Source organism: Xenopus laevis, chromosome 9_10S (assembly GCF_017654675.1).
Source record: "Xenopus laevis strain J_2021 chromosome 9_10S, Xenopus_laevis_v10.1, whole genome shotgun sequence".
NCBI classification, from domain to species: domain Eukaryota; kingdom Metazoa; phylum Chordata; class Amphibia; order Anura; family Pipidae; genus Xenopus; species Xenopus laevis.
Genome location: NC_054388.1, coordinates 36,904,029 through 36,929,388, shown reverse-complemented (window position 1 = coordinate 36,929,388; position 25,360 = coordinate 36,904,029). Strand labels below are relative to the sequence as shown.

The 25,360-nt window shown below is 43.6% G+C and overlaps 1 protein-coding gene across 4 annotated transcripts in view; it reads right to left on the bottom strand.

The window, feature by feature from the left end:
- The window catches only part of st3gal2.2.S (ST3 beta-galactoside alpha-2,3-sialyltransferase 2, gene 2 S homeolog), a 38,298-nt gene extending 13,830 nt beyond the window's left edge, over positions 1-24,468 (bottom strand). Inside the window, exon 1 of one of the 4 annotated variants that reach the window (XM_018237368.2) lies at positions 24,344-24,468. The gene's annotated coding sequence lies outside the window, so the exon portion shown is untranslated. Of the gene's footprint in view, positions 1-7,426; positions 7,764-8,603; positions 9,354-24,343 lie in introns of those variants that run through there. The other 3 variants (XM_018237369.2, XM_018237366.2, XM_018237367.2) reach the window with 3 other exon arrangements.
- Between the last annotated feature and the right edge of the window lie 892 nt (positions 24,469-25,360).

Genomic DNA, 25,360 nt, shown 5'->3' with positions numbered 1-25,360 from the left:
GAAAAATTATGCCATATAAATGCAGAAAATATGCATTTTTTTGGACGCAGCCACTGAAGCACAGTTGCCAGAAAAAATATGCCATATAAATGCTGAAAATAGTCATTTTTTGCCATACGTTGACCTTGTAGACATTGTTTGCCCAGTTTTTTTGGTTGCAGCCACTGAAGCACAGAGGCCAGAAAAAATTAAACCAGTAGGGTTTGCACCCTAGTTTGTAACGGTGGCGGAGGGAGGAGGAGGACGCTAAAGGACAGCTGTGTGTGGAGTCATGAGGCTTGAAGAGAAGGACAGCTGCATAGAAGTCAGAACAAGTCTTCCGGCGTGCAGTAACCCTCCGAGATCCACCCCTCATTCATTTTAATAAAGGTCAGGTAATCGACACTTTTGTGACCTAGGCGAGTTCTCTTCTCAGTTACAATCCCTCCTGCTGCACTGAAGGTCCTTTCTGAGAGCACACTTGAGGCTGGGCAAGACAAGAGGTTCATGGCAAATTGTGACAGCTCTGGCCACAGATCAAGCCTGCGCACCCAGTAGTCCAGGGGTTCATCGCTCCTCAGAGTGTCGATATCTGCAGTTAATGCCAGGTAGTCCGCTACCTGCCGGTCGAGGCGTTCTTTGAGGGTGGATCCAGAAGGGTTGTGGCGCTGCCTTGGACAGAAAAACATTTGCATGTCTGACGTTACAGACTGGCCAAAGGGCTTTGTCCTTGCAGGTGTGCTCGTGGCAGGATTACTGGCACCTCTGCCCCTGGAATGTTGATGAGTTCCTGAAGTGACATCACCCTTAAAAGCATTGTACAACATGTTTTGCAGGCTGGTTTGTAAATGCCGCATCTTTTCGGACTTGTGGTATGTTGGTAACATTTCTGACACTTTATGCTTGTACCGAGGGTCTAGTAGCGTTGCGACCCAGTACAGGTCCTTCTCCTTAAGCCTCTTGATACGGGGGTCCTTCAACAGGCATGACAGCATGAAAGACCCCATTCTCACAAGGTTGGATGCAGAGCTATCCATCTCCGCTTCCTCATTATCAAGGACTGCATCATCCACGGTCTCCTCCCCCCAGCCACGTACAAGACCAGGGGTCCCCAAAAGGTCACCACTAGCCCCCTGGGAAGCCTGCTCCTGTTGGTCCTCCTCCTCCTCCTCCACAAAGCCACCTTCCTCCTCTGACTCCACTTCTGGCACCTCTCCCTGCGTTGCAGCAGGTGCCTGGGTTCGTTCTGGTGATTCCGACCAGAAATCGTGCGCTTCCAGCTCCTCGTCACGCTGGTCTACAGCCTCATCTGTCACTCGTCGCACGGCACGCTCCAGGAAGAAAGCGAAGGGTATTAGGTCGCTGATGGTGCCTTCGGTGCGACTGACCATATTTGTCACCTCTTCAAAAGGTCGCATGAGCCTGCAGGCATCGCGCATAAGCACCCAGTAACGGGGGAAAAAAATCCCCAGCTGTGCAGATCCAGTCCTACCACCCAGTTCAAAAAGGTACTCGTTGACGGCCCTTTGTTGTTGCAGCAGACGTTCCAACATAAGGAGCGTTGAATTCCAGCGAGTCTGGCTGTCAGAAATCAAACGCCTGACTGGCATGTTGTAGCGCTGCTGAATGTCAGCAAGGCGTGCCATGGCTGTGTAGGAACGTCTGAAATGGGCCGACACCTTTCTGGACTGGGTGAGAACGTCCTGGAATCCTGGGTACTTGGAGACAAAACGTTGGACTATTAAATTTAACACATGTGCCATGCAGGGCACATGTGTTAAATTGCCTAGTCTCAACGCTGCCAACAGATTGCTTCCATTGTCACACACCACTTTTCCGATCTGCAGTTGGTGTGGGGTCAGCCACCGATCGGCCTGTGACTGCAGAGATGACAGGAGTACAGATCCGGTATGGTTTTTGCTTTCCAGGCACGTCATCCCCAAGACAGCGTGACAACGGCGTACCTGGCACGTCGAATAGCCTAGGGGGAGCTGGGGGTGCACAGGTGTGGAGGAGGAGAAGGAGGACCCAGCAGCAGAGTAAGAAGAAGAAGAAGACGAGGTAGAGAGCGATGGAGGAGTAGAGGTGGTGGCAGAACCGCGTGCAATCCGTGGCGGTGACACCAACTCCACTGTTGTTGTTGAGCTACCCATTCCCTGCTTCCCAGCCATTACCAAGTTCACCCAGTGGGGCAGTGTAGGTGACATACCTGCCCTGACCATGCTTGGAGGACCATGCGTCAGTAGTCATATGGACCTTTGGCCCAACACTAAGTGACAGAGATGCGGTAACTTGGCTCTGCACATGTTGGTACAGGTGTGGTATTCCCTTTTTAGAAAAAAAATTGCGGCTGGGTACCTTCCACTGCGGTGTCCCAATTGCTACAAATTTGCGGAAGGCCTCAGAGTCCACCAGCTGGTATGGTAAAAGCTGGCGGGCTAAGAGTGCAGACAAGCCAGCTGTCAGACGCCGGGCAAGGGGGTGACAGTCAGACATTGGCTTCTTACGCTCAAACATGGCCTTCACAGAAACTTGGCTGGTGGCAGATGACTGGGAATGGGAACAGGTGGTCAAGGTGGAAGGCGGAGTGGAGGGTGGTTCAGACGGGTCAAGGAGAGCAGAGGTAGAGCAGTAAGATGCTGGACCAGAAGGAGTGTGGCTTTTAGTTTGCCTGTTGCCTTTGAGGTGTTGCTCCCAAAGTGCTTTGTGCTTGCCGCTCATGTGCCTTCGCATAGAAGTTGTACCTATGTGGCTGTTGGGCTTACCAAGGCTCAGTTTCTGACTGCACTCATTGCAAATTACAATGCTTTTGTCAGAGGCACACACATTAAAAAAATCCCACACTGCTGACTTTTTGGAAGTGTGCGATCTGGCGGTAACAGTAGAAGTTGGCGGAGTTGGCGGTATTGGCGGCAATGGCGGGTGCGTTGGCCGGCTGAACACAGGTGCCGATACATGTTGTTGCCCTGCTGATCCCTGCGGGCTGTCCTCCCTGCTTCTTCTAAGTCTTATTCTCCTACTGCCTCTCTGACTCTCCGTCTCTCCATCTGAACTACCCTCCTCTTGCTCTCTTCTACTAGGCACCCACAAAACATCAATCTCCTCATCATCATTCTCCTCAGATGCATCAATTTCTTCTGACACATCACAGAAGGAAGCAGCAGCGGGGACCTCCTCCTCATCACTCATTATGTCCATCTCTATCGTGTTCTCTGCCAGAATTAAATCTGGTGTAAGGTCCTCATCTCCTTCATCTTCTTCTGGCAATAATGGTTGCGCATTACTCAGTTCAAGAAACTCATTGGAAAATAACTCCTCTGACCCCAGTGAAGAAGGGGCACCGGTGGTGGAGGAAGTGTTACGTGGGGTGGCCATAGCAGTGGAGGATGAGGAGGATGTTGTGGTAAAGTTAGAAACGGTAGAGGATGGGGTGTGCTGTGTAAGCCAGTCAACTACCTCTTCAGCATTTTGGGAGTTCAGGGTCATTGGCTTTTTAAAACTGGGAAATTTGCTAGGGCCACAGGATTGCATAGCAGCACGGCCCCTAGCACGGCCTCTGCGTGGCGGCCTGCCTTTGCCTGGCATTATTTTTAAAAAACAACAACAACAACAACAAAAACTCAGTTGGTTTTTCTGGAAACGATAATACACACAGCTAGATGGCGGGTTGAAGAAAACACTGTGCAAATAATGCCTACAAAGTCAACGTATACACTACTACAGCGGTGGATACGGATTACGTAAAATATATGAATGCTGCTTGAAAAAAAGTAACTCAAGTGGTTTTTCTAGAGACGATAATATTATCAATATTTAGACAAAATGTGAACAAGGTCACACAGCTCGATGGCGGGTTGAAGAAAACAGTGTGCAAATAATGCCTACAAGGTCAACGTATACACTACTACAGCGGTGGATACGGATTACGTAAAATATATGAATGCTGCTTGAAAAAAAGTAACTCAAGTGGTTTTTCTAGAGACGATAATATTATCAATATTTAGACAAAATGTGAACAAGCTCACACAGCTCGATGGCGGGTTGAAGAAAACAGTGTGCAAATAATGCCTACAAGGCCAACGTATACACTACTACAGCGGTGGATACGGATTACGTAAAATATATGAATGCTGCTTGAAAAAAGTGACTCCGGTGTTTTTTCTGGAGACGGTAATATTATGGATATTTAGACAGAATGGGAACAAGGTCACACAGCTCGATGGCGGGTTGAAGAAAACAGTGTGCAAATAATGCCTACAAGGCCAACGTATACACTACTACAGCGGTGGATACGGATTACGTAAAATATATGAATGCTGCTTGAAAAAAGTGACTCCGGTGTTTTTTCTGGAGACGGTAATATTATGGATATTTAGACAGAATGGGAACAAGGTCACACAGCTCGATGGCGGGTTGAAGAAAACAGTGTGCAAATAATGCCTACAAGGTCAACGTATACACTACTACAGCGGTGGATACGGATTACGTAAAATATATGAATGCTGCTTGAAAAAAAGTAACTCAAGTGGTTTTTCTAGAGACGATAATATTATCAATATTTAGACAAAATGTGAACAAGGTCACACAGCTCGATGGCGGGTTGAAGAAAACAGTGTGCAAATAATGCCTACAAGGTCAACGTATACACTACTACAGCGGTGGATACGGATTACGTAAAATATATGAATGCTGCTTGAAAAAAGTGACTCCGGTGTTTTTTCTGGAGACGGTAATATTATGGATATTTAGACAGAATGGGAACAAGGTCACACAGCTCGATGGCGGGTTGAAGAAAACAGTGTGCAAATAATGCCTACAAGGCCAACGTATACACTACTACAGCGGTGGATACGGATTACGTAAAATATATGAATGCTGCTTGAAAAAAGTGACTCCGGTGTTTTTTCTGGAGACGGTAATATTATGGATATTTAGACAGAATGGGAACAAGGTCACACAGCTCGATGGCGGGTTGAAGAAAACAGTGTGCAAATAATGCCTACAAGGCCAACGTATACACTACTACAGCGGTGGATACGGATTACGTAAAATATATGAATGCTGCTTGAAAAAAGTGACTCCGGTGTTTTTTCTGGAGACGGTAATATTATGGATATTTAGACAGAATGGGAACAAGGTCACACAGCTCGATGGCGGGTTGAAGAAAACAGTGTGCAAATAATGCCTACAAGGCCAACGTATACACTACTACAGCGGTGGATACGGATTACGTAAAATATATTATGGCTGCTTGAAAAAAGTGACTCCGGTGTTTTTTCTGGAGACGGTAATATTATGGATATTTAGACAGAATGTGAACAAGGTCACACAGCTCGATGGCGGGTTGAAGAAAACAGTGTGCAAATAATGCCTACAAGGCAAATAATGCCTAAAAGGTCAACTTATACACTACTACAGCGGTAGTAAAATAAAAAAAAGTAAAATAAAAAAAAAATGAATATTAAAAAAAAAAATTAAAGTTGGTGCTGCTGAACTACTAGGAGCAGCAGATTAGCACACCAGTCCCACTCCCCAACACTGCTAGACTAATAGCACTGGGCTCTTATAGTAGTAGTAGTAGTAGTAGTAGTAAAACAACAAAAAAATAAATAAAAGCAGTCCTTACAAGGACTACTGTTATTGCAGCAGTCAGCAGATGAGATCAGAAGCAGGACAGCTGCCCACTGCAGCTACATACAGAGCACTGCAGTAGAAGGTAGATTACTAGCCAGCAAAGCTACCTAAGCTAAAATGTCCCTCAAACCCCTGCAGACTTCTGTCCCTCCAATAACAGAGCAGTATCAAAACGATTACTAGCCAGCAAACTTTCAACTGTCCCTGAAATCACTAACAGGCAGCAGCTCTCTCCCTACACTATCTCTTCAGCACACACAGGCAGAGTGAAAAAACGCTGCAGGGCTTCGGTTTTTATAGGGAAGGGGAGTGGTCCAGGGGAGAGCTTCCTGATTGGCTGCCATGTACCTGCTGGTCTGGGGTGAGAGGGCAAAAAAAAGCGCCAACAATGGCGAACCCAAAATGGCGAACGTCGCGCGACGTTCGCGAACTTCCGGCGAGCGCGAACACCCGATGTTCGCGCGAACAAGTTCGCCGGCGAACAGTTCGCGACATCTCTAGTCACCGGGCGACTAAATCCGCCAGAGTCTTCACTTGTGTCTCTGCCCTAAAAATACTGTGAATATTGACAAGATTTAAAAGATTAAAATAACTTGAGCCCCAGCTCTACTCTGGCTTCTTATTAAAACAAGCCTGACTCCCTCACTGATTATTTCCCAGACAGACAGGCTGCAACTTTGCCTTTGATTCTGCTTTTATTACATGCATCTTCCTCCTCCTCCCTGTGTGTTATAAAGCTGTACAGAAACCTGCAGGCCTTATAAAAATCAATTAAGCCCCTTAGAGCTTTTTAGCTCCCAGACTTGATGTCTCCTGCCAGCAGAGGCCATTTACCCATGTAATAATCAGGCACAGAGGCTTTCCTATTTACAGTAAGGCTATGGTACACTGGCAGCCACCTCTCTGTGAAGGGCACCAAGTTAGGCTGTGTTTCTGGATTCAGAGCAGAGCTACAAACTTGTTTATATGTTTAATTTCATAAATAATAATTTAATGCTAATCGCAGCCCTGACTGGTGCAGCTGCAGTTTTTAGTATACTACATTTTAACTGTAGATGCTGTGGGCAAGAGCAGGGGCGCTGTGCCAGTGAGGTGAGTTGAGAAACTCAATTCATGCGACAACGCCCCACTAGGTACCAGGGGCGGCAAAAATGCTGCTCTGGTACTTTAAGAGCTGAATTTCCGGGTTTTCAAACTTGAAATTGCAGAAAGCGCAATTATGCTCTATTATGCGTTTTGGCCCTCTCCTCCGCCCTCATGGACCCCCCCCCCCGTACCCCCTCCAGCGCAAAAAAGGTTAGCAACACGGGGGAAGGGGGCGGCAGCAACAGCAAACTGCCTCAGGCGGCAGAGGGACCAGGATTGCCCTTGCGCAAGAGATAGACTGTACTGCCAAGTAACTCCGAGCAGTTGTGGCAACACTGGACATAGGCCAGAACTCATGTGGGTGTGACTGTAGCACTTATCTGGCTGCAGCCACAAGAGAACATTAATGTGGTGCTAATGCACTATATGCAATGTACCCATTCAGCTTCATCCTGTATAAACCAGAGAAAACCCACATCATCATAACAAAATACAAATGTTCTACATATACGTACATGTGAATAGATAGATTGCATTGTTTCTATGGGGGCAGCCTGTGCTACATGTCCTCTGTGTGGCATGCCCCATAATAAATGAGACGTATTTTTACTTAGTTCAGTGCACATAGACAGCTATAAGTCTGAGACGAGGGCAGTGTTTGATAAAAGTAAACATTGGTGGATGGTCATAAATCTCACATTTTTAAGAGTATTTAGATACACCCTACCTTCTAAGTTGGTGCAGTTTGGTTCTGCCCAAGCAAATGAGACCCAACACTACCCAGTCAGATCACTCGACGCCAGTCCGATTCCTATGTTTCCACTGCCCAATTGCACAGACCCAGGTGAAAAACAAAGCATTTGCTTCTGAACCTATTAATCAGCCTGCATGGTTTTAGCTTGACAAATCAGCAGGTTTGGAACCCTTAACAGAACTGGTTAGCAAATGGTTAAAAGGAAGCCTAGATTTGCTGAACACAGGGCAGGGTAATTAAGACACAGTGTATAAGGGTTAGGGCACACCTGGAGATTCGGGGAGATTTAGTCGCCCGGCGACTAATCGCCTCTCCTTTGGGGCGACTAATCTCCCCGAACTGCTTCCCCATGTCTTCCTTCGGCTTTAATGAAAAAACGCCTGCGCCAATGCACTCGTGGGCTAAATCTACCCGAATCTCCAGGTGTGCCCTTACCCTAAGGGTAGAGCTCCACTAACATTTTTCGTCAGATCAAAACGCCCTCAACAAGTCGGATAGAGTCGCACTTGTGAAGATATAAACAGACTGAATGAAAAGTCGGAGTTAACAACTACATGGTCCGACTGTCGGATGAAGACGATGCTTTCTCTAATGTAGTCGTTACCTCCGACTTTTCATTCAGTCCAATTATATCTTCACGCGTGCGACTCCATCCGACTTGTCACGTGCGTTTTGTCGGTGGGCGTCGATCCGACGAAAAACGCTTGTGGAGCTCTACCCTAAGGCTTCCCCCTATAGTTTTAAGCATAGCAGACGGAGCTTAATATTTAGTTACAAAATAAATCCATAATTAAAAGAAAAGGGACAATAAAGACATAAATGTGACATTTCTACCACTCTATCCTATTCCAATGTATTATTTACCCTTTAAAAACCAGTGTCAGTTACATTATTAATGCTGTTTGCACAGAGCGGAGTAACTGAATCTGCAGAAGATTGCTTTGCAATGTCGGAGAGTGCCGGCCCCCTTACATAGCAACAGTAGGATTGCACGAAATGAGCATAGTCAGCTGATGCTGAACTACAACACCCAGCACCCCTAGCAAGGACTTTTAAGTTTTTTTTAAAAAAAACCAGCTGTATAGAGAGCAGCCCAGTCTGCACATAAAAGTGACTTATTAAAGGGGAAGTTGGCAGTTTAAATACCAACCTTTGTTATGATATAGCCTCTGCTTTGCCAGCATCCTTCCTCATCATGTTCCACCAGAGCTCAGTCCCTTAGTGCAGGCAAAGTGTCCAATTCCAGTGCAGAGAGGTGCTCCCAGCACAGCTGCCTCCTCTCCTGGGAAGGGAGTGGTCAGCAGCACCCAGGCAGGACAATCCAAGTTAAAGCTCCGTCTTGCCTTGTATGGAATGTGTAGCCCTGGGGGCACCAGAAACCTGATCACAGCAGGGAGACAGTGTTTACTGGGGATTTCTGCTGCCAGATAAGGAGGGTTAGGAGGCTGGCAGCAAGGGAGGGAGGGGAAGCTCTATACAAAGTGCTCCTGCCTGGGGAGTGTGGCTCATTCTGGCCCATGCTGTAAGTAGACTACAATGATCATTTTAAGGCTATTCACTGCTACAGGAAAACTTCCTGATACTATACTGAACACATTTCCTAATACATTTCCTTGTTGCGCTGCAGCAGGGTAACCTAGTAGCTGAGGTGGAAAAAAGACACGCAGCTATTTAAGGGTGTGCATACCTCCCAACTGTCCCGTTTTGAGCGGAACAGTCCCGATTTTAACAGCTCGACCCTCAGTCCCAGCTTGTTACTGAAATGTTCCGACTTTCTCTTTGATCTCCCGCACTGAACAGCCAGAAAAAGATAAAACATTTCTAACCTAATTGGCTTTCGGCACAGAGCCCATAACGGCCACCAGGTGAACTTGGATACTTTTGTAACAATTTAAGATAAGCAGGTCTTTTGGGGAAATTGGGACTAGCAGTTTAAAGGGCAATTCGCCTTCATTAGCAAAACTGCAATAACACAAAAACCACAGAAATGTGTTTAAACTTTCATAACCTGCCAAATTTGGTAAAAATAACATGATAATTAGGGGGTGTGGCCACAAAAATGGGCATTACAAAATCTTTTTGTCCCTCTTTCTATTTCAAAAATGTTGGGAGGTATGGTGTGTGTGTGTATAAGGCTATTCAGAGGTAAAGGTGGCCATACACATGTATGATGTACGATACACATGTATGATGTACAATGTCGCCAAACATGGGATCTTTCCCCGATATGCCCACATTGAGGTTGGTGATATCGGGCTGATCCGAGGGCCCAACGTTTGAATCAGAATGGAGGCTATACGGGTGGTCGGAACACGGGACCCCATCAACGAACAGATGCGGCCAGGATCCAACAGGATTTTTTATCCTGCACGATTGGCATCTGGCGACTTTCGGCCAGATATCATTCGGAGACGCCCCACACACAGGCCAATAAGCTGCCAACTCAGTCGGTCGGCAGCTTTTATCAGCCCGTGTATGGGGGACTTAAGCCTTTGGTTCTGCTGTTTGGGTCACCTGGGCCTGGAAGAAGTTAGTTACGTTGGGAGTTGTAGTCCAACAACATCTTGGGAGCCAATTGGTCTTACAGGAAAACATCCCTTCCTGATTATATTCCTTGCTGGAACTTTATATGGTACAGTGTTATCACCTGCCTGAGTTTTCAAAGGACTGTCCTGTAGTGATGTGCGGGTCAGAAAGAAATATTATATATTAGGATCCACACCCAATCCGTACTCACTTTGTATGTTGCTTTAACGCACTTCTGGTGCCAAGACAAGGAATCTTTGGGGGCAGCAAAGGAGCACAGTCCCTTATATGCTTCCCCATCTGATACAGGTACAATATATATTTTTTTATATAGACCTTCGATCTTTTTGCTGACTGCAAAGATGGCAACCCTAATAAGGGACCAGAGGTGTTCTGAGAATATTTTTGTGTATATAATGTATTTTTGTACACTAAAATACTTGGGAGAAACGGCCCCCAATAAAGCCAGCCTATGGGGCAATTGAGGCCTACAGGGGATTTGTCCAGTCTTGCTGGGATGCAGCAGTGTATCATGTTCAACCTTTGCTCTTTGTGTGTGTGTGTCTATCTCTGTCTGTGTGTCTCTCTCTCCCTATATATTAATATATAATAAACAAAAGCCATGAATATCTTGTAAATTATATCCTTATAAATGGTGAGTTCTGATGTCATCAGTTATAAACGGTGAGTTCTGATGTCATTTCTGTCACATGACTCACTGAAACCTGTGTATTATAATAAATAAAGTATCCACAGTTGCAAAATATGAGGATATTAGAAGTTACCTCGGAGTTCCTTCGGCCTCGTGTTTTTATATGGTCATGGAACTCCTCGGTAACTTATGATATCCTGATATTTTACAAGAGGGGGTACTTTATTCACTATAAAAACGGCGCGTTCTGTTTATAACAAGGGCCCCAGGCTGCCGATTTTGACGAAACGGACACAGTCGCGTCAGAAATGGACACCGACCAGAATTTTGACTCCGACCCCCCCACAACATGTAGATTACAATGCATAATGTATCCCCTACTAGAAATTTATAAAGATATCAGAAGTCACCTCGGAGTTATGTGACCTATATAAAAGCACTAGGCCTGCGGCCTTGTGCTTTTATATGATCATATAACTCCTCGTGACTTATAATATCTTTATAAATTACAGTAGGGGGTACATTATCCACTATATATATATATATATATATATATATATATATATATATATATATATATAGCAGGATTACAGAAAAATACCCGCACTCCTTCACATGCGTTTTTATGCCGGGTGCATGGTCAAATACGGTTATATAGAAAATGGCAGAAAGGACCAGCACTCCGTGTTTCAAAAAAGTCAAAATGGTTTATTCAAAACTCACAGTGTCTCCAACGTTTCGACCCTCTTTGGGGTCTTTATCAAGGATAAAGACCCCAAAGAGGGTCGAAACATTTTCTATATATATATATATATATATATATATATATATATATATATATATATATATATATATATATATATACTAGGGATGCACCGAATCCAGGATTTGGTTCAGGATTCGGCCTTTTTAAGCAGGATTCGGATTCGGCCGAATCCATCTGCCTGGCCGAACCAAATCCTAATTTGCATATGTAAATTAGGGGCGGGGAGGGAAATCACGTGACTTTTTGTCACAAAACAAGGAAGTAAAAAATGTTTTCCCCTTCCCACCCCTAATTTGCATATGCAAATTAGGGTTCGGTTCAGTATTCGGCCGAATCTTTCATAAAGGATTCGGGGGTTCGGCTGAATCCAAAAAAGTGGATTCGGTGCATCCCTAATATATACTGCTTGTATTAGTGATGTTCGGGTCGGGTAAAACTCGAGCCGAACCCACCCAAGCCTGACTTCCGGGTACCTCTTATAGACCTGCACTGGCCCGCCAATGATGTCATAAAAGGGGCGGGGAGAGCAGGAGTACGGCTATAAAAGCAGAAGTCGGCAGCCGGCAGTATAATGTGGGAAAGCTCGACCCACCACCTGCAAATGGGGGTGCGAGGTCGGCCCAAACCTGATCAACCCGCGGGTCCCGCAGGTATCGGGCTGGCCCGAACATCACTAGTTTGTATGTACATTATAGCATGGTTGGAAAAATCATAGATGGAAAGTATATCCCTCCCAGGATGAAGCAGTACAAAGGGCTCTGAAAATGAGGGTCTGGTCAGCAGTGAGGGATGATTAGCCTCACCTGCAGTTAAAAGGTGTGGCTCAATTAAGGCTGCTCTCTGCCCTATTTGGAGAGAAAAAGGAGAGCCACTAAGGATTTGTTGCAAAAATTTTCAGTTAAACTTCATGCAACCGGGTTATAGTTGGCATAAGGATTTATTGCTGGACAATTAAGGTTTTCTCACAAGAAGGCAAGTTCCCTGATAGCAAGGAGTGGCTACAAGCTGCTGCCCTAAAGTGAGCTGCACCTGCTTCAGAGGGAAAGCACCGGGAAACTCCAAAAGGACTGTGAGTGAAACTTTCATTTGATTATTGGATTTAACTTGCCCAAGTGGGGCTGTGGGTCCTTTGGAAAAGACATTTTCCTTCAACAGCAAGGCTCTACTTATTTTGTTTTACTGCAACCTCAGAGAGGTTATGAACGTTCATTTTGTGTTTAAGATGCTGTGTACTGTCTCTTATCTGTGCAAAAGGAGCTGCTGACAAAAAAGTCAAGACAACTTTGTGCAAATAAAAAAGTTCTTTACCAACAGGTAACAGCAAACATGCAACGTTTCGAAGCTCCCGCTTCTTTCTCAAGCATTAATTATTAATCATTAATGCTTGAGAAAGAAGCGGGAGCTTCGAAACGTTGCATGTTTGCTGTTACCTGTTGGTAAAGAACTTTTATTTGCACATGTCATGGACTAAGGGTGAGCTCCACTCAGCGCCGGATTTCACTTCTGGGCGCCCCTAGGCCGCGCGGTCCGACCAGGCGGCCGCGCGGTCCTAGCGCCCGCCTTCCCAGCGCGCCGGCGAAAAAACCGGCGCGCTGGGAATATTAAATGCCTGGGCGCCGGTTATATCTTACATCATACTTAGGGGTCCGTTTACTAAAGCGCGGTAAAAATATGCGCACAAAATATAGACAAATTTGTCGCCAAATATGTCTTCACCGGTTTACTAACCTGCGGTAATTATAAATTTGCAAATTTTCTTGCGCAAAAATATGTTTTCGCCAGTTATCGTATTCACTGAAAATAACGCTACGTACACATTAACGCCTGATTTACTAAGCAGCAAAATTTACACATGAATATTCGCAAAATATTACCGCCACCTAAGTAGTGGCGTAAAAGTATTTTTTCACCAGAAAGGGCAGGAAATATCTGATAATACTTTTTGTTTTATTTTACCCATCATACTTTGCTGACAGGAGAGAGATCTGTAGCTATTGCTGACCGGATGTTTTGGCTTCTGCTTCTATCTGTTGCAACAGCAGCATGTTCAGCTCAGAGTCGTATTATTGGCTGCGGCATCACAGTCCAAGGATTCGTCAGCCTCTACACTTTTTTTGGTTTCATTGTGATTGGCTACATTAAACTGTGCATTTCTATGAAGCAAAGAGATTGACTGGCATGATTTCTTGTTCCTATGATTCTATTGGCAGAAGGGTTTATATTATGTAGTATATGTTTGATGGTGTTACTCTGGTGATATTGTTGGATGGTATAATCATCAGTCATAAAACTTTGAGTTTTGAAGATGCATTTCTGGCCATAAAGGTCACAGTAAAAATTGCCATAATAACCGCCATAAAACAAGACTATTTTATAGCATAAATAGTCGCAAAAACGTAAATTGTCGCCAGAAAATTTGCAGCTCCCTGAAATTAACTCTAACGTAAGCTGGTTCGTTAACGTAGTTACCGAAAGTGATCTCAATGCCTTCTGAGCGCATCGCTGTTAAGTAAACGTAGTCGCTGCGAATATTCTGGCGGAAACATATTCTCAGCGGAAACTTAGTCAAATTTACCGCACTTTAGTAAACAGACCCCGAACTCCAAAAAACAAACTGCACTCACAGCAGGTCTTACACAAAGCCTAAAAAAATGATTTTATCCAACGTTTCAGCACCTACATTTGAGCCATCTTCAGGAAGTGGAAGATTCCACTTGCATTCTCTCCTTGCAAGCAGTGGCCTAGGGCTAGCAGCAACTGGAAGAACGGATTCAGCGTAGGGGGGGGAGATTAAATCCAAGTCAGCACAGGCAAGCAAATACAGTAATATCCTCAGGCCTTTCTATTCCTGTGAAGCCATTATCCCTGCAATAAACGGACCGTAAGTAAATGCCAGTTGCAAATATCTTTAGAATCCAATACATTTTATTTTACGGTGAACTACCGTGTTTATGAGAGTCCTGGATATTACTGTATATTAAATTGAGGGGGACAGAATCCCACTCTCTATAGAGGATATAAGGGATTATTTATGGATGTAAATAGCTCCAGGGTTTCTTTCTTGGGTTGTGTCAATAAGTGATTTAGACTCACACCCAAAGAATCTTAATTCTATTGTAACGGCACATGAAGGAGGAAACACCAACCTCAATAGGAACATTTAGCTGAAACGCCCCGGTGCAGTTACTTATGTTCCTTTTATTTTCTACCTTGCAGTTATGTGTTCAAACTAACTGCTTAGTAGTTGCTATAGGTAACCACAGTGGTGCAATTTATATCCTATGCTGGGGAATTATCCCCATGGGGGGCTTGTCTTCTAACAATGGGCCAATTTGCAATTAGGCAATATCGCACAGCAACCAATCAGATGTCTGCTTTTGTTGTGGAACCAAGCTAAAAATGTGCCCAGAATTGGATAACTATTATTATTTTGAAATGTCAGTCTGTCCCCAGTTGTGTGTTTTTCTTTCTGGATGATGCTTGGTATTGGCAACACAAAGCAGATTAGCTGAATCATACTGCGGTTGCTTTGGAAGCACAAAATGAGCCAGAACTAATTGGGAAGCGTGCTGAGAGTCAATAGCTGGCTGCATTAGAAAGCAACGATGTTATTGATGGCCGGTGACTTGCTTGTCTCACTATTACTCTAGCAGCTATTAGCAGCTCCTCAGGGAGGCCAGGAAAGAAAGTGCCGACACTAAACCCGTAAAGGGGAAGTGCAGATAATAAAAATACGTATTATGCACAGACCAGGACCCCCCTACTGAGGATCAACCTGTACAGTTCCAAGGGAGTCAAGGCAATGCTGAAATTAAAACATTTTTAGTTCCAAATAAGGACCGTGCAAAAGCTGATTCTGAGGGTGTTTGCCATAAGCACAAAATAAAACGCCACACACAATTTTAAAGGAAAACTGAGCGCCTAAAAAAGTGGCTAAATGATGTGGCTCTGATGCTAATTGCACTGGTTTCTGTGCTGCCATGTAGTAATTACCTGTATTTATTAATAATCAGCCGTATATTGTGACATTTCTATTCTATGTGTACTGTATATTGTGAGTGGGTCCCTAAGCTCAGTAAGTGACAGCAGCACAGAGCATGTTCAGTGAATCAGCAGAAAAGAAGATGGGGAGCTACTGGGGCATCATTGGAGAGACAGATCTGTACTGCTAAAGGCCTGTGGTTGCCTTGGGCTGGCAAAGAAGCACAAAACATAATGTACAACATTTCTAGTCTATTTCTTTAGTTGAGATTTAGTTCTCCTTTAAGGGAGCCCAGGTGCACTTCCTAATATGCAGGATGGTAAGCTTATATTTTGTGTTGCAGGGTATGACATACAGTATGCCTGTTGTCTAGGGAAGTCTGCACCACCATTCCAGGTGTGTACAGATTGTAGGTTGTACAGCAGTGTATACATTCTGCACAGTAAAACATGGACTTGATATCACCCTATTCTCTCTTTTTTATTTTTCTAGGGTTCTTTACAGATTTATGCAGGGTTCCCTGCCTATATACATGGCAAGGAAATAACTATTAGGGAAGGGAAAATATGTAAGCAAAGACTGGGCTCAGAGACCCATTTCCCATAATAATTATCCTGAGGACAGTTTTACAGCAATGCCTTACAGCCACAGTCAATGGGTAGGGGGACAATATTGCCCCCTAATGTCCCCTTTATCTCATTGGGGTTAGAAAGGTGTACAACAACAACACCTCTATAACTGTTTCTAGCCTGGTGCCACCACATTAACCCTTTAAGTGCCAGCAGAATTTCACATTTTGGTTAAGCAAAATGCCAGCCGTTTTTGAAACATTTTGTGCTCTCTCATTTTAGGGGCATTTTCTGAGGGGAAACCTATAGTTTACCTAGGAAAACTATACATTGTTTTTTTCGGTAGAAACTGAGCTTTCTAAATCTGCCTGAGTTTTCATGTATTTCCACCTGTGCAAAAAAATTTATAGTGCTAAATACCAAAAAAAAAATGAAAAATTACCATTTTTCATCGTATATCAATTTATACCAGAAAAATATTTCATTTTAGGGATGAAAATCCAACTGATTTGGAAAGCCTTATGTCTCTCGAATGTGCCAGTACCAGATATGTATAGTTTTAGGGAGATTTAGGATTTCTGTACAGCAAAAACTCCCGGCAGTATATTACCGAATTTTGAAAGCACTAAGGCAGAAAACGGCATGCTTTAGATTCCAAGGCAAAAAATCCTGAAACCGTAGGTTTACCCCAGAAAACCATACATTTTTGTCTCTCTACTCCCAACTACCAAACATAAAAGCTTGTCTGAACATAGCGGTTTTTCCAAAAAAAATTCAAAATTCTGAAAAATCATTTCAAAGGTTTTATTTTGCTGCTCCGCATATCCCAAACTATATTAGGTACCAAGAAAAAGCACCTGAAATATGATTGCCAGGGGTCCACTGAACAGTTTGATACCCATTATGCATAGGTTTACCAAAGTATCTGGCATTTAGAGACACCAATATGAAGTTAGCACATCCAAATTGTTCAGGACTTTACTTCAGCTACTGAGAAATCAACACATTGACTGCATTTTTTGTGGGGTAAAAACACAGAAATATATGTTTACCCCCCAAACCCATATATTTTTGGAAAGTACACATTCTACTGAATCTAAAATGGGTACCCATGCGTTTCTGCTCCAAACTACTGAGTCGCAAGGCTTTCCCAAAGTTGTCAGTTTTGGTGAAATATCTGAAAATTGCCTCAAAGCTTCAACTTCCCAGCACCATATCACCCATGTGTCATTACGTACTAAGAAAAAGCACCCTAAATATGATTGCCAGGGTTCCTCTGAACATTTTGGTGGCCATTGTTCATAAGTTTACCAAAGTATATGGCATTTAGAGGCCCCAAAATGAAGTTAGCGCATACAAACAGTCCCGTGGGTAACTTCAGCTAATGAAAAATCAACACATTGCATTTTTGTGGGGTAAAAACACAGAAATATATGTTTACCCCCCAAAACCCATATATTTTTGGAAAGTACACATTCTACAGAATCTAAAATGGGTACCCATGCCTTATTGCTCCAAACTATTGAGTCGCAAGGCTTTCCCAAAGTTGTCGGTTTTGGTGAAATATCTGAAAATTGCCTCAAAGCTTCAACTTCCCAGCACCATATCACCCATGTGTCATTACGTACTAAGAAAAAGCACCCTAAATATGATTGCCAGGGTTCCTCTGAACATTTTGGTGGCCATTGTTCATAAGTTTACCAAAGTATATGGCATTTAGAGGCCCCAAAATGAAGTTAGCGCATACAAATTGTCCTGTGGGTAACTTCAGCTAATGAAAAATCAACACATTGACTGCATTTTTGTGGGGTAAAAACACAGAAATATATGTTTACCCCCCAACCCCATATATTTTTGGAAAGTACACATTCTACGGAATCTAAAATGGGTACCCATGCCTTTCTGCTCCAAACTACTGAGTCGCAAGGCTTTGCCAAATTTGGCGGTTTTGGTGAAATATCTGGAAATTGCCTCAAAGCTTCAACTTTCCAGCATCGTATTGTCCATGTATCATTACCAGCATAAAGCATCCTAAATATAAACATAGGGGTCTACTAAACAGTTTGATGCCCAATATGCATAGATATACCAAACTATGTGGTGCACAGAGACCCCCAAATGACAATAGTGTATATACATTTTCACGGCTGAAGCGCTGGCTGCTGCAATATAACCACCCGGTGTGTGTATTATGCGACATTAGACCACCTAACAGTACAGAGACCCCAGAAAACCATATATTTTCAGAAAGTACACATTCTGACGAATCCAATATGGGTAAATAAGTGTTTCTACTGCAAACTGCCAAACTGCAAAGCAATGCTGAACATAACGGTTTTTATCAAATTTCTGAAAATTGTCACAAAGCTTGAATTTTACCCCATTATATGCCCCACATTTCGTAACTTATCAGCATAAAACATCCTAAATATGAACGCCAGGGGTCTACTAAACACTTTGATGCCCAATATGCATAGATATATCAAACTATGTGGCGCACAGAGACCCCCAAATGACAATAGTGTATATACATTTTCACGGCTGACGCGCGCTGGCTGCTGCAATATGAGCACCTGGTGTGTGTAATATGCGATATTAGACCCCCCTAACAATACAGAGACCCCAGAAAACCATATATTTTCAGAAAGTACACATTCTGACGAATCCAATATGGGTAAATATGTGTTTCTACTGCAAACTGCCAAACTGCAAAGCAATGCTGAACATAACGGTTTTTATCAAATTTCTGAAAATTGTCAGAAAGCTTGAATTTTACCCCATTATATGCCCCACATTTCGTAACGTATCAGCATAAAACATCCTAAATATGAACGCCAGGGGTCTACTGAACACTTTGATGCCCAATATGCATAGATATACCAAACTATGTGGCACACAGAGACCCCCAAATGGATATATAGTAGACAAAATTTACAAGGCAAAACAAAATAAGGCAGTAAAGGGTGAAATGCAAAAAAAATCCAATAAAACCACAAAAATCAATGTTTTTTTTCCAGACTAGTGTTATCGGCCGTCAGAATCACAGTTTGAATATTTTAGATGGGCCAAACAGGTTCTACGGCTAGAAACAAGTGAACACAATATATGCAGAGCTGAAAATGCAATAAAATGGCTAAAAATTCAATAAAATGGCTAAAAATGCACCAAAATACCCAAAATTGCAATATAATCACCGAAATAACATACAAAAGGTATTGCACAGTACGGTTAGCGAATACGCTATTCGTAATGGCAATAAAACATTTTTTTCAGCCAAAAAAAGAGACGATGTGATAAGAAAAAAAAAAAAAGCCACAATGCCATGTATGTGCGTGTGTACAAATGGTAAATTACATGTTATGTGCGCGCGTGTGCACGTGTGTGTAAGTGCAGTGAGTGTAAGTGACCCCCCCAATCCCCAAAAATGTATGTGTAAGTGTGTGTGTAAGTGTGAATCTAAGTGTGTATTACTGTAATAAGTGTGTGTTGGTGTGTTTGTGTGTGTAATTGTTGCACTAACCTGAAAAAGTCGCTGGAGACTGTTGCAGGCGATCAGGAAGAGCCCCTGGAAGACATCTGCGATGTGGTTCCTGTCTCTGTGCTGTGGGGGCGGAGATCGACGGCGCGGTGTAGGCTGCAGCAGCAGGACACGTAAGTAACACGTGCCTGCTGCTGTTTTTGGGCCCCTGGGCGATCGCGCCCCAGGGGCCACTCGATCCCCTGCTCTGCTCGTTGCCTAGGGGCAGGGGATCGAGGAGGAACGGAGCGAGCGGCTCTAACAGCCGCTCCTCCGCTCGAGAACCAGGAAGTGCTGCAGAACGTAGAATCTACGTTCTGTGGCATTTCAAGTACCTTTGCCACAGAACGTAGATTCTACGATCTGTGGCATTTAAAAGGTTAACTTGATGCCATGCAGCCTCCAGATGCATCAACCAAATTGTATGAGCTTTTTTTCTGGGGATTTATGCGGATAGAAGAGAATGGAGTTGTCTTTGCTGGGCACCAGGAGAAGAGAATGAGCCTGCCTTAGTTAGATTTCCTAAGACTCAACAGGTCTGGACTGGGATTCAAAACAGGCCCTGGCATTTTAGGCCACACAGCTGCCCAAACAGCCCCCCACCAGCCCAATATATAGTGACTGTCTACGGCAACGTACAGCGGGCTGCTGGCATTTGCCAGAATCCACAAATTGCGAGTCCAGGCCTGCGACTCAAGCAGGGTTTGCTGAGCTGGGTTTTTGATTGCACAAGTAGGTAATAGGGTGTGGGCCTGACTGGCCTGGAAATCTGGATACCCAAGCAGAAAGAAAGGAAGGAAATGGCTTTGGCAAGGCTTGACTGGGGTTCCAAAAAGAAAAAAGGGAAGGAAATGGGCCTGAATGAGCTGGGTTTCTGAGAGTGATACAGTGTAAGAGGAATGGTTGCACTTCTGGAATGAGATGGCAATTTATTATGACTTTTTCTGCAACTGGTTTCCCTGCCAACAGAACCTTTGATTAGAATTTGGGCCTTTGCAAAATAAGCCTTGTTTATAATTATAGTGCTGAGACGATGAGCAAGAGGATCCCTTGATCTGTAATTATAGTCTGTCCAATCCTGCATTCCTGTATCTCCTTACATCTCTTTCTTTCTCTCCACATTTTGCACTGCTGCCCTAAATGATTTAACTCTTCACATCATGGAGGCCAGGGGGGTCTAATACAAAGGAAATTGGGACAACAAAGAGAAATTGTGTACTTTGCAGTATCGTACACACAGTAAGTATCGTTAGAAAGTTTTTAACCCAAAAACCTGAAACACAGATTCCAATCAGCCTCAGAATTGATGCTCTTAATTGGCAGTTTGTACTTTGAAACAGGACTTGCAGTTGTGATTGGCAACTAGAGGCACTTGAGGTTAGAGGCGTCTTGCCTGAATAGAAATGTCACATTGGTCAATAAACCTGAGCATTGTCCCACAGCGGTGGGAGCCCAGAGGATGTTATATAAAACAGATGGAAGTTATTTGTTTACCTTTTCATTATAGAGTGGAAATATACTGTATGCTTTGTTAGCATTTACTATTGACAGCTTACAGTGCTGGATATAACTTAAAGACCCAAAGGCCCCCAGCAAACAATATGGCAGGCTATAACTGCACGTTACAAGAAACAGTCAGTACTCACATGGGCGTCCACAGATAGGGGCAAGGGGGGCACTTGCCCCCCCAAACTTGTATTGTATAATAAAGGATATTCTCTTGCCACATATATAAATATATTGTTTTGTTAGCACCTACAGTTTCTTGCCCCGCTGCTTCATTGAATCCCCACCTATCCATGTTCTCACTCTATTCACTGTCCTCTTTTACCCTTTCCCTTCTCAATCTGCTGAGTTACCGCCAGACTCACCTCTCCACCTCTAATAACTCTCTGCCTCACTATATATCTATATAGATAGAAATATCTATAATAATAAAATATATATATTGTGTACCTCACCCCCCTTCTCTTGCTCCTGTCCTGTATCTACCTAAAGCTGGCCATAGATCCAAACGTTCAAATCCTTGGCCGATTGGACTTCCCCATCTGCCGACCTGCCACTAACCATTCAGATCAAATAAAGTAGTAAAAGAACAGATCAGCCGCTATATGGGAAGCACTGGGGACGCACAGCTCCCCAGTGCTCCGGCGCTTTCGTGTGCCCGCGGTGGGTAGGGCGGCCGTCCCTGAAATCCTTCGATGGCCACTGTTGAACCTTCACTTTTTGTTCTCTAGCCGATCCAGTGGCATTGTGCTGAGTATCATTGTCCTTCTGATGAACTTTAAAACCAACATTCAGTTTAGCAGCCTGAAACAGATTTCCCTGTATTTTTGCACAATTCAACCACCGTGTACTTATGGGTCATCCTATCAAATGTTCTACACCCGCCTTCATGGATATTAGTTTGCCAAAACCTCTTCCTTCAGCAGGTTAATGATCCCAAACACAAGGCAAAGTAACACTAGAGGGGCTCAAGAACAAAAATGTGAATATCCTACAATTTCCCAGTCCTGATCTCAATCAAATTGACAAGCTGTGACACTGTTACATAACTGAGGTGTACAAATATTAAGTCTGTCAGTAATTCGCAGCAAATAAAATGGCAGTCTAGCTAAATTATAGTCTCCTAGAAAAAAAAATCAAATAAAGGACAAAGAAGGCTAAAAAGAGCTTCAATATCAGCCCGATATCTATTGGACAGGTTTAAATATCCCATTATGTGAATACCGCATTGCTCCCAGGCCAACTATTGGATCAAGCCAATCAGGCCCCAAGCAACGGACAAAGAGGCTCATTTAGTGACCTCAGTAAACGGAGGCCATTAACAGTCCTTTTAGCTTATGTGCTTTACACCAATTGTTTTGTGTAGACCATTTATCTACTGTGTCACCTCAGCAATAATGCAGCCCTATAGTACTTCTATGCCTTGTTGCCCCTGGCGCTCCCTAACCTGCACATCTGAATGATAAGGGGCACAGACTTCCATCACCGCTCCCTGGTGTATAAAGATGGCACATTGGGACATCTAATAACTAGAAACTTTATCGGTGGAAAACCTCGGGCCTCTATGTTTCTGCACATGCGGCAACATGGAAACTGTTCTGCGTGTCACTTCCTGTTGTGCCGTTCATTGTGCGGTCACCAGAAAGCGAAGCTGAAAATTTGTACTTTTCCCAGCCCCTAAGGCAGTAGTTGCAGAGCGGGACAAATTCCCTTGGCTCCCGATTCATGCCCCTCCCCCTGCCCTTGTGAGCTGGGTTCCACCCTAGGCTTGCAGAAGTGTAAAGGGCCCAGTAGTGCACAAATTAATGAGCAATGTTTAATATATTTTGGTAGAATAGGTCAATTTATCGATGTTTTGGGACCCTAAATTGAATACGCTGTGGGGCCCAGTAACATCTATTAATATTCTAGTTAATACGTTATTGAGGACAGCCCCAAAGTTTGGGAACTGCTGCCCTAGAGATAATTAATTCTTTAATGCAGTTAAGACTCCCAGCACAAGGACTCCAAACTCCATACTTCTAAGTGAACATCTGATGGAGCCATATGTAACAGCAGGACCAGGTCTTATTGGTTGTAATACTACTTGGCCTTGTACCCTGCCTGTTACCCCCAACAACTTCTCTCTCCGCCAAACCCTCAGCCCCAACCAACACTGCACAGCCCCTCCACAGCTTACTACTCGCCCACTCCTGTCCCCTAACTCGTTCTCTCTCCAATTGTGCCACCCCACAAACTGCAGCAAAGACTGCTGCCTCCCCCTAGTTCCTGTTTTTTTAATGTCAATGAGACTAAGCATTTATTGGAAAATATAAACTATGTAAGGCTCTTGGCACATGTGGTGTTTTCTCTGCCAGTTGAACCACCTTGCATTGAATGTAACTGCATACCTCCCACCTGTCTCGTTTTTCACGGGACAGTCCCGATTTAGACAGCTCAACCTACAGTGCCGGATTGTTACTGAAATCTCCTGACTTTTTCTTTAACCACCTGCACTGAACAGCCAGAAAAAGATACCAAGTTTCTGAAACTTAATTGGCTTTTGGCAGAGAGCCCAGAATACGTGGCAGATGCATTTGTTACAATTTAAGATAAGAAAGGAAAGAATTGTAACTATTTAAGATAAGCAGGTCTCATGCGAAAACTGTGACTAGCCGTTTAAAGGGCTATCCACCTTTATCAGTACAACTGTAATAACACATAAAACCTGACCCCAAAACCCGCAGTAATGTGTTCAAACTTTCCATAACCTGCAAAATGAACACGGCAATTAGGGGGCACGGCCATAAAACAGGTATGGTCCGAAAATGTTGCTGCGCACATCAATTTTTGTCCCTCTTTCTATTTTTAAATGGTTGGGGGCTATGTAACAGAAATCCCCCTGATGCCTCTTGTACCAATGCAATTGCTGTCTGGCTATCTGCCTGTAGCATTGGTGTCAGGGGGTGTTCCATTATAGGCTAAAGTTACATGTGAATAGATTGTGACAGCATTCTAGCTTTGTATTTAAATTACATTTTTTTTCTTTTTATATGGGAATAGCCAGGCCCTCTTGTTTTTAGATCAGTATATTGAAATTGTGCCTCTCCGACCCCTATATTGTTGTGACACTCGCTGATCTGCTGCCTCCATTGTTGGGTCACTGGTGTGGCTCTAGTAATACATATGTATACAAATCCCTGTCTGTTTGTATAGTTTTATTTCATAGCACTACTTGTATACACAGTGCTGCACACTTCTCTTGTTTGATGGTGTAGGTAACAGCCAAACCAAATCAGAAATACACAAGAAAGCAATGTGTTTAATCCTGCGCCATACACAGATTTTGTATGCATAATCCCCATTCTAAACAACTCCCAAAACGGTCCTTACCTTACAGGCTTGCTTGGGTGTATATATATTGCAGACAGAACCTGTTGTGGGTTGAGCTGTATAGTGAATTATGTGCAAGTGTGGGGAGTTCCAGATCACATCCTCTCTACAGCCACCCCTTCCCCCTTACATAGGCAGGAAATATTGGTGTGCTGCTAACAGGGGGTGGTGTTTTTCTTTGCTGCATTCGGGTGGTTAACGAACTTGTGACTTTTCAGCCCTCATAATCCTGTGCTGCGCTGCTTTAGACCCAAACATAACATCAGGGGTTTTGTTGCACTCTCGTGCAGCCCTTGTGCCTTTCGTATCTGCCAAACTCTAAACATGAAGGCAAATGAACTTTACCAAAGAAAACGGCATCTGCTATTAACGAAAGAGAAATGCAGTACTTCAGTTAGGGAGAGTTTGGGGTGAGTTCTCATTTGTGCATTGGGTACCCCTGGAACTATAGCAGGGTGACTGTTACCCCAATGTTTCTATATATCTGTAACCTTGTTATGAGCTAAGGGGCCCAGCCTGAAGGCCAGTTAGGGTGAGATTTGGGGTGATTGATTATTTGTGCCCTGGGTACCCCTGAACTATAGCAGGGTGACTGTTACCCCAATGTTTCTATATATCTGTAACCTTGTTATGAGCTAAGGGGACTCGGACTGAAGGCCTGTTAGGGGGAGATTTGGGGTGATTATTTGTGCCCTGGGACCCTCTGGAACTATAGCAGGGTGACTGTTACCCCAATGTTTCTAAATATCTGTAACCTTGTTATAAGCTAAGGGAGGTTCCCGTTAACTTGCATAAAAATATGAAAATGTGTGTGTGGTTGTGTATGTATATATATATATATATATATATATATATATATATATATATATATATATATATATATATATATATATATATATATATATATATATATATATACAAAAAAATTGTAGAACGCCTCCTGCACTCACTTATCTGGGTTTGTTGCCCTGGTGCTAACAGAATATATGTATAAAAATCGAATGAAAGCTGTTGCAC